This window comes from Cervus elaphus, chromosome 18 (genome assembly GCF_910594005.1).
Source record: "Cervus elaphus chromosome 18, mCerEla1.1, whole genome shotgun sequence".
In the NCBI taxonomy this organism is placed as follows: domain Eukaryota; kingdom Metazoa; phylum Chordata; class Mammalia; order Artiodactyla; family Cervidae; genus Cervus; species Cervus elaphus.
The window spans coordinates 98,693,721-98,703,403 of record NC_057832.1 but is presented as its reverse complement, the minus strand read 5'-3'; positions in this window follow the sequence as shown (position 1 = coordinate 98,703,403).

Here is a 9,683-nt window from a genome sequence, read left to right as displayed (position 1 = left end):
GCTGAAACTAAGACCCAGCACTGTCAAACAAAGAAATGTTTCTTTTAAAGAAGTGTCTACAATGAAATTACATTTTGAAGAAAATCTGCCCCCCCCCCCACCCCACCCCACCCCCCCCCGCTGGAAATGGTGTTTTGTGTTGTTTTTCATATAGAGACAGTAGCATCCACTACCACCAAATTTTTCTTGTCCACAACATCTTTGTAACTTGATTCTAAGCAGAGACTTAGCTCACAGGCAGGGGCCTTGACAGCCTCAGGTTACTTGTCTTACCATCACCTTTTTAAGGGTCAGAGGTCAGATTGGGACCAGAGTTATTGCCTGAACACCAAGTAGCACTTGAGACCACAGTGTGAGGGTGTGGACTGCCTGTCTGCCTATCTACCCATCACCTACCTATTTTTTACATTTTGTGTTGATTAATAATTATTTTTAAATAAATTATTATATATTATTATTCATATGTTTATATAATATAATTATATTTATATTATACAATATATTTTATATATTATAATTATATATTATATAATAAAGTATTTTTACTTTTAATTTTTTAATTGAAGTATAATTGCTTTACAATGTTGCAATGTTGTGTTAGAATAATGTATTATTTTTTAAAAAATTCAAAAGAACAAAGATATGAAAACTCAGTCTCTCCCTAGTCCTCCTTTTTTCCCTACAAGTAGTTGTTCTTCTCAGTTTATGGTGTGTCCTTCCATGGATATTCTTTTTCTGTCCTTCATATACACATTTCCTTAAAAAAAAAGTGTGCAGGACTTCCTTGGTGGTACAGTGGATGAGAATCCGCCTGCCAGTGCAGGGACGTGGGTTCAGTCCCGGGTTGAGGAGGATTCCACGTGCTGGGAGCAACAAAGGCCATGTGACTTGACTTCTGAGCCCAAGCTCTAGAGCTTGTGTATTGCAACTACTGAGGCCCTGGGCACCTGAAGCCTATGCTCCATGACAAGAGAAGCTACCACAGTGAGAAACTTGCACATTGCAATGAAGACCCAGCATAGCAAAAAATAAATTAATTAATTTAAAATATGTATATTTAAGAGCATTTAAACAATGTCATATTATTCACACTAATGTTCTTGCCCCTTGCCTCTACATTTTTTTTTTTTTATTTTGGAAAAATCTCCACAATACACTTATAAGGAAAAATGGCATTAAAAATGTCCATGTACCATTGCCCAATTTCAACCATTATTAATCTCACTTCTTTCACCTAATATATCCAGAATACAATTTCTTACCAATACACAGGGTTGTGCCAGTCTTTTTAGAGTCAGCATATATTTCATTTTACAGATGCACCATAATCAATCTAACCATATTGTTAGATACATAATGTTGTTAATTAATAGACTCAAAAGTACTTATTTGAGCACAGTGTGAGTATATTTGTGGGAGATTTCTTGATAAATAGAATTGTTGAATTCAAGGGTACGTACATTCAAAATAGAAATACATTGTCAAGCTACGTTCATCAGAGATTGTACTGGTTTACATATGCAGTTGGCAGCAAGTAACACTGACTCAAACATTAAGGGCATTTCATTGTCTCTTATAACTGGAGGAGGACGGTTGCAGTAGCTTGGATACATCATCAAGAATCCTGTTTCTTCTAATTCTCTGTTATTTCATTTTGCCCTTGTGCTCATTGCTTCACTGTTGGAAGACAGAAGCTACTCCTCCAGGCACCAGGGCCTCACAAAGGGCAGGGCAGAAGCAAAAGATTTTCTCTCTTTTTTTTTCCCACCAAGCCATGTGGCATATGGGATCTTAGTTCCCGGACTAGGGATTGAATCTGTGTCCCCCTGCAGTGGAAGCTCAGAGTCTTAACCACTGGACCACCGGGAAGTCCCCCGATTTTCTTCTCTTGAGATTGGATTTCAAGTTGGGAAAGAGAAATCACAGTTTCCCTTATTTCTCATGGCTGGAACTGGGAAATATCCTTAAACCCATCACTGGCCTAATGGAAGGTGATTGCCATGACTGATAAGACAAATCACAGGACTGCCCCTGGGTCTGGGGGAGATCAAGGCAGATGAAAGGAAGCTTTGTTCTTTCCTGAAAAAAAATCGGGGTTCTGTGAGCTCAGAAGAAGAGGAGAAATGGATCTTGTGTATACAGTGAACAGTGCTTGCTATACCTCCCCGGTGGCTCAGTGGTAAAGAATCTGCCTTCCAAGCAGGAGACCCAGATTCAATCCCCATGGTTGGGAAGATCCCCTGGAGAAGGAAATGTCAACCCACACCAGTATTCTTGCGTGGGAAAGCCTATGGACAGAGGGGCCCGGTGGGTTACAGTCCATGGGGTCACAAAGAGTCGGACCTGACTTAGTGATTAAACAGCATACTCAACTATGGTGTTTTATCAAACTTCTGATACACTTGACTTCATTCTTAAATAGTAAAACTTTAAAATCCTTTTTGTTTGAACCTTGAAAACCCTCACAGTTAAAATAAAAACGGTAATTCTAACCCTTTGAATTTGAATATTGCTTTTTCTTTTTCAAAGCACTTTCATGGTTTTTGATTGACAGTAACCCACAGAAAGAGATAAAATGGGTCTTATTTCCCTGTTATGGATGAGAGCCAGCGATTCAGCGTGGTCAAGGGACGGGCCCAGCAAGTGGCATCATTAGAGACCGCAGTTCCCAGCTACCATGGCCCCTGTGGTTTTGCACTGAGATCAGTCACAAGCTGCAGGCTCACGTGGGTGCGCCAGGGTCTGAAGGTGTCCTCACAGAGCTCTGTGCTTTGCAGAGTCACTACTGGTGCCCTGTTGAAGGAGGAAAAAGGGAGACAAAGGTTAGATTTCTGTTCTGATCTTAGGCAATCCCAGGCACCTTCTCTTGTGTGAAATGTGCCTTTCAACCCACAGTGAGGAGGACCTATATAAGCTTATAGATTGGACTAAAAAGGTAACAGGATAATTCAGTCAAATAATGGGCTATTTTTCTCTAAGCTAAATATTTGTGTGAAGGTGGGAATGGGTGGGTGGGTGGACTGGATTGGTTCTCCTGGTATATATGTGGCTTCTCAGGGGTGAGCTCCCTAAGGGCAAAGACTGTATCTTATTCACCTCACTGTTGCCTGCCCCTGGCACAGCTCCTGATGCATAGTAAGGGGTCCATAAATGCCTATCAGATGCATGAATGGTCTGAGTTACTTCTGCTAATGACTGATGTCCTCCCTGTTGCCATCTGTCAGAGCACCGTGTTGCTTTCTACATAGCATGAATCAAAAACTACAATCAGTTAATTACTAATTTGTCAATGATTTTATCTTTGTCATGAGAATGTAAGTTCCATGAGAGTCAAGACTGGGTCTGCTCAATTCTAGCCCAGGGTCTGAAACATAGGAAGGACTCTAGAAACGGTTAAATGAAGCTTTGAGCAAATGCTTTTTGCAGTGTCTGGCACATAGTGGGCCCTCAATAAACATTCCTGGAATAAACCCTGACTACAAACCATAGAGTCTTCATGATCACACACCTCTGACAGCTGAGCTGAAGACTCCAGTTTGACAAAGCAGAGCAGGGCCAAGGAGCCAGGCTGCCCAGCAGTACCCGGGATGGACAGACGGCCCACCCGAGGTCCACTGGCTTCCACAGGATCATAGCTGGAGGAGAGCCCAGGGCACGAGACAGCAAATTCTTTATAAAGAAAAGGAAAGAGGGGCTGGATTTTTTAAAATTATTTTTTATTGGAGTATAGCTGCTTTACAATGCTGTTTTAGTTCCTGATGTATAGCAAGGTGAATCCGCTATATGTGTACCTGAATCCCCTCTTTTTTGGATTTCCTTCCCATTTAGATCACCCCAGAGCACTTAGTAGAGTTCCCTGTGCTGTATACAGTCAGTTCTCATAAGTTATCTATTTTATACGTAGCATTGATAGTGTATATATGTCAATCCCAATCTCCCAATTCATCTCACCCCCCCTTGGTATTCATATATTTGTTCTCTACGTCTATGTCTCTAGGGGGGCTGGATTTTGAAGAGAGAATTCTCTCCCCTTGCAGAGAATGGGAACCATTGAAAGCACCAGAGGGGAATCACATGGTCAAGTCACCATTTGGGGAGATTCCACTGGAGAGCAATATAAGAAAGATTGCAGGGAAAAACTGAAAGATTTAAGTTATAAAAGATTTCTTTTATACCCATTTATTCATTCATTCAACCAGGAAAGGATACACTGAGAGTATACTGTGTGCCGAGGACTATGCTAGATCCTGGTGAGTATGATTTGGGTTTCCCTGGTGGCGCAGAGGTTAAGAATCTGCCTGCCAGTGCAGGGGACATGGGTTCAATCCCTGATCCAGGAAGATTCCACATGCTGCAAAGCAACTAAGCCAGAACACCACAGCTATTGAGCCTGTTCTCTAGAATCCAGCACCCGCAACTACTGAAGCCTCCGCTCCACAACAAAAGAAGCCACCGGCTAGAAAGTAGCCCTTACTCGCCACAACTAGAGAAAAGCCCATGTAGCAATGAAGACCCAGCACAGCCAAAAATAAATAATAAAATGAAAGATGTGTTTAAAAATGAGGAAGATTTAGTCCCACACCTCAGCCATAGTCCAGGAGCATGAGTGAGGAGACAGAAGAAGGAAAGACCCAAGAGACACTTTGAATAAAAGGACAGCAGCCTTATTAACTGAATTTTTTTCTGGGGAGAAACTAAGCATCCGTCAAAGTTCCATCAGCTTTTCTACCTAGAGCTCAATGATGGTGTCCCTGGCAGAGATAGAAACTGAGGAGGTGTTTGCATGTGGGGGGCGGTGATAAGAGTGGGACTAAAGGTGTGTTGCTAGTGTGGTTGTTTGGAACCTCTGGTTGCAGATGTCCAGCAGTTAATTGAGGCTGAATTCCAGGTGGAGACATGGTTCTAGGCATCCTCTTCAAAGACAGGAAAGATGACTTCTCATGAAACCAGGGTTTGGGGGACCAGCAGCCTCAGGCCTGTGAAACACTATGTCATTTGCAAGGTTTTGAGTAGATTAGTGTGCAGTGGAGGGTGTGGAAGAAGAGGGCGGTGATGGGAATTTGTTGATGTGAAGGACAAAAGGGACTTTGAGGAAGCCACATATAGTAGAGGGCACCTTGAGATAGCTGTCTACAGACGTCTGGGGAAAGAGTCCTGCGAAGAACAGAACAAGGACAGTGACTTTTGCTCCCTTTAATGATTTAATTGCCCAAGTAATCATGTTCATTTCAGAAAATTAGAAAATGCAAAGAAGCAAAGCTATGACAAAAAGTCATCTCTAATTCCACCATGTGGAGATAATTTGTTAATATGGTTGTGCTGATTTGCCCAGACTTGGTAATGGCTTCTTACATCCCGGGCTGGAATCCAGCCTGGAATCTCTGAAGAAAGAGATGACAGCCAAGAGACTGACTCCAAGAGGCTCAGCCTCTGGGCTGCATGCTCTTTCTCTGTCCTAATCTGTCTTCCCCACTGGAGTGGAAGGACGCGGGCCATGATCCTGCGTAGAGTTGGACCCTCCCCAGGTACCCGGGGCTGAACGGGCATTTGGGAAGATGCTGTGGAGAAGTAGCAAGAAGCCTTCAATGCTACAGAAAACCGAGATCTAATGCATTCCGAGGCTTCCCAAGTCACCAGCCCAGTTTTGTCCCTAAAGGTGTTTTATCAGACAACTTGCCCAGTCACCTGTAGATGTGGTGGCAGCAGCTGGAAGCAAGCTCCATAGGCTACCCCTACTTCTCCTGCAGTTAGAATAGTAAGATGGTATCCAGCACCTTCTTGGTGACCCTGGAGGAATTCAGTCTTCCAGGGAAAATCTGGGAGCAACTCAAAATCATGGAAACATGACTGTAACATCGGTCGTCTGCCAGAGAGGCTATAAGGTTTGGTATCTCTGAGGGCTGGCTCTGGGGTCACACCGTCTGAGTTTGAATCTTGGACTTGTGATCTAGAAGCCTGTGACATTAGGGAAGGGGCTTCCCTGGTGCCTCAGATGGTAAAGAATCAGCCTGCAATGCAGGAGATCTGGGTTCAATCCCTGGGTCGGGAAGATTTCCTGGAAAAGGGAATGGCAACCCACCCCAGTATTCCTGCCTGGAGAATTCCATGAACAGAGGAGCCTGGCGGGCTACAGTCCATAGGGTCGCAAGAGTCAGACATGACTTTAGGGAATGAGTTTCTCTCTGCCTCTATTTCCTCATTGGTAGTGAGATCCTTATAGTACCTTCTCACACCGTTATCATCAGGGTATTCAGATTGTTACAAGTAAAGCAGCTGGTAGCCACTCTACAAATGTTAGTTATTAATTAGAGAAGGGGACATTCAGGGTACACTGCATGGTGGGGTTAGTCTGGAAGTCTTCCTGAAGAAGGCTCCTGGCTTGTATGGGCTGAGCAGTCAAGGAGGGGAAGTTTGAATACGCCTGCTCAGTGGAGTGGAATGCAATGACTGGAAGCTCCATCCATTTATCCTTCTTTTATGCAACCACCAGGCCTGAGTCCTGGTTTGTCCCATCATGGCCTGTAATGAGGCCAAGGAGTGGGCAGATCTGTTTGCCCAGGGCTGAGGCCAGACTTCCAAGAGCATTTTTCCTGCAATGTGTTGCATAAGCAGAAGTTGCTGTGTGGCACCTGCCTGGCTGAATCCTGGGCACCTGGAGGTCTGGAGGACCCTCCTGGGCCAGGCCAGCTCCCAAGCAGTGTGGTTCCCCAGCACCCAGCCCCTAGTACCCAGCTCCTGCCTGGGTATATCTCAGATGAGAGACACTGCCCATTGCCCTGTGTCTGGGAAGATGTCACTTTAATAAACAGGGTATCTTTGGGACTTCCCTGGTGGGCAAATGGTTAAGACTCCATGCTTCCATTGCAGGGAGTACAGGTTCAATCCCTGGTCAGGGTACTAAGATTCTTCATGGGCAATGCTGCCAAATAAATAAATAAAAAGAAAGAAGTAGAGTATCATTTATTCTTATTATGTAAGTACTGAACATTCTTGTAGACAACATCCAGAGAAGATGCTTTAAATTTCTTATAATTCACTATCCTGAAATTACTAATGTTTTATGTTTTTATGCATAGCTCTTCTCTTTCCTTTGTGTCTCTGTAGACGCGTATGTGTGTGTGCTCAGTTGTGTCTGACTCTTTTTGACCCCATGGACTGTAGCCCACCAGGCTCCTCTGTCCATAGGATTCCCAGGCAAGAATACTGGAGAGGGTTGTTATTTCCCTTTCTAATAGATGTGTGTGTGTTTGTGTATATATACATATATACTTTTTTCTATCATAAATAGAATCATAAAGTAATACCATTTTGCAATGTGATATTTTCAATTGTCTTCAACTTTCATTTCATATTATTAAATATGCTTTTACCATGTAATTTATAATGCTGGCAATGTACAACTGTGCCATAAATTATTTAAACAATTTCCTATGGTTGAAAATTTAGATTGTTTTCACTGTTTTTTTTTTTTTCTCATGAACAATGTTCTCATGCCTAATCTTGTAAATAAATCAAATATTCATGCTTAGTTCCTTAGGCTCATTTAGAAAAGCTGGGTCAATAGGTATGTATATTTTAAGGCCTTGGATGCCTATTGCAAAGACTCCCCCGCTGAGACTCCCAATGGTGGCTGTCTTACCTGTGGCCCAGGGAAGGGAGTCACCTGCAAGGAGCTGGGCAGATGCCACCAAGCATTTTGGAAATTCCCCCAAGGCTGAAGGGTGGTGACTGGGGTAAGGACCTCGGTAGAAACCTTGAGCCGCCCCTTGGAGAGCAGGTAACCTAATGAGAACAGGTGGAACCAGGTATGTAACTCTGCAGAGGTAAGCGAGGTGCCTCAAAGAGGAAAATCCCAGAAAGGACACTCTTCCACACAAAAACCTGCTTGTAGCTTTCAAGGGAGCCCCGGGGTTGCCCACAGTGCCGGACTATGGTCTGTCTGTCCTGCCAGACTGAGCTCCCCAAGAGCAGTGATGTGTATGTTTGTCTCTGCACCCCCACACCCAGCCCAGTGATCCATAAATATTGATTAAACTGACTTGACAGCCTGCACCCCAACTCACAGCCCCTGCACCTCCTCGTCCCCCATGTTTAGATCAGTTTCTGGCATCTCACTGCCTTAGAAGTATACATTGAGCACCCTTTCCATAGGCCACTTGAGCAGTTTATACCTAAGGCTTTAAAATACACATTCCTTTTGACTGGTGATTTCACTTCTAGGAACACCCTAAAGAAATCCAAGACCCCCAGGAACTGCCTGCTCGCCTTTCGCCTCTGTTTCCCGGGGATTCTGTTCCTGCTCCCTCCACTCACACACTCTCCATTCACATCCTGGGTTCCTCAGCATTCTTGCTATTTCCTGCCCCATTACCTAAATTCTTCTCCTCAAGGCACAGTTAAAATACTACCTTCTCTAGCAAGCCTGCCCTGACCCCCAGCTGGACATCTTTTCTACTCTGCATTAGAGTCAGTTACATGCATGACTTATCTGAACCTCCCAACCACAATCTATTTGAGGGCTGGCAGACAAAATCCACAGCTATTTTATCTTCATCCTTCTCTACATCTGGCAGAGTGCGGTACCAATAGCAGGTTCAGAAAGTTGGATGGAAGGGTGCCCTTCGGAAAAGGAGGTTCTTTTAAAGCCTTGAAGTGACTCTCTGTGGTACTTTGAGACCACATCTTCTGCCTGTAGATATCAGCATGAGAGATGAGCTTCAGAATCAAACGCCCTTTGTAGCAGCAGCACTATTTTCAACCCCAATTTTTAGAATCTCCATCTAAAATTTAGGTGAGCCAGTGGAAGCCAAGAGAGGTGAAGGGCATTGGCCAAAGGCATACAGTGATCGAGAATCCATCTGATCTGATTTCAAGTCTGAGGCTCTCTTTCTGAGCTCAATCACTGCATATTTATATTATGATACAAATGTGATTATTTCTAACAGAAAAGCATTCACTTCTTTACAATAACATCTAGCGTGCAGAGCTTTAAACATATGCAGAGAGTTCCCCTTGGGAGTTCCAGGGAGATTTTAATGAACTAAAATTTGATTCAGAAGTGCCAGCGCCCTGAACAGGGTTTTATGAGATAAGAAGCTGCTGACACTTACTAAAGACTGGCAGGATGGGCAGGCTCTGGCATCCTCTTTCTCTCAACCCTAAAGCAGCACTCTTTTATTAATAAAATTTGAATTGTTATTGGTAGCATGGTTAATTACTGATAGTAAATTTGCATAAAGGAGCATTATTTAACCCCTTTAACCCCTGCCGTACCAGGAGGGTGGAGGAAGACTCTGCATGTGTAGGCTACAGTCAACCCTTTAACGTGGGTAACAATTCCAGGGTTGGGAATGAGAAGGTTGAGGCTCAGAGAAGTTAATTAATTTGCTCAAAGTTGCCCAGCAGAGCCCCGATTCTTGTTCTGGTCAGTCTCAGAAGCCAGGCCTCACTCCCCTGTCTGGGTAGTTCTCATCGTGGGTGCACACCAGAGGCTCTTGGTGCCCAAATCTCCACTCCAGCCTAATAAAATCAGAATCACTAGGCTCAGTGCCAGGTATCTGTATTTTCAAAAAGCTCCTCAGGTGCTTAAATGAGCAGCCAGGGTAGGGGAGGAGGGGCCCGGGCGGTGCTGCCTCTCAGCTGTCACAGGGCGGGAGGAATCTGACCCAGGTTACAGAGCTCCT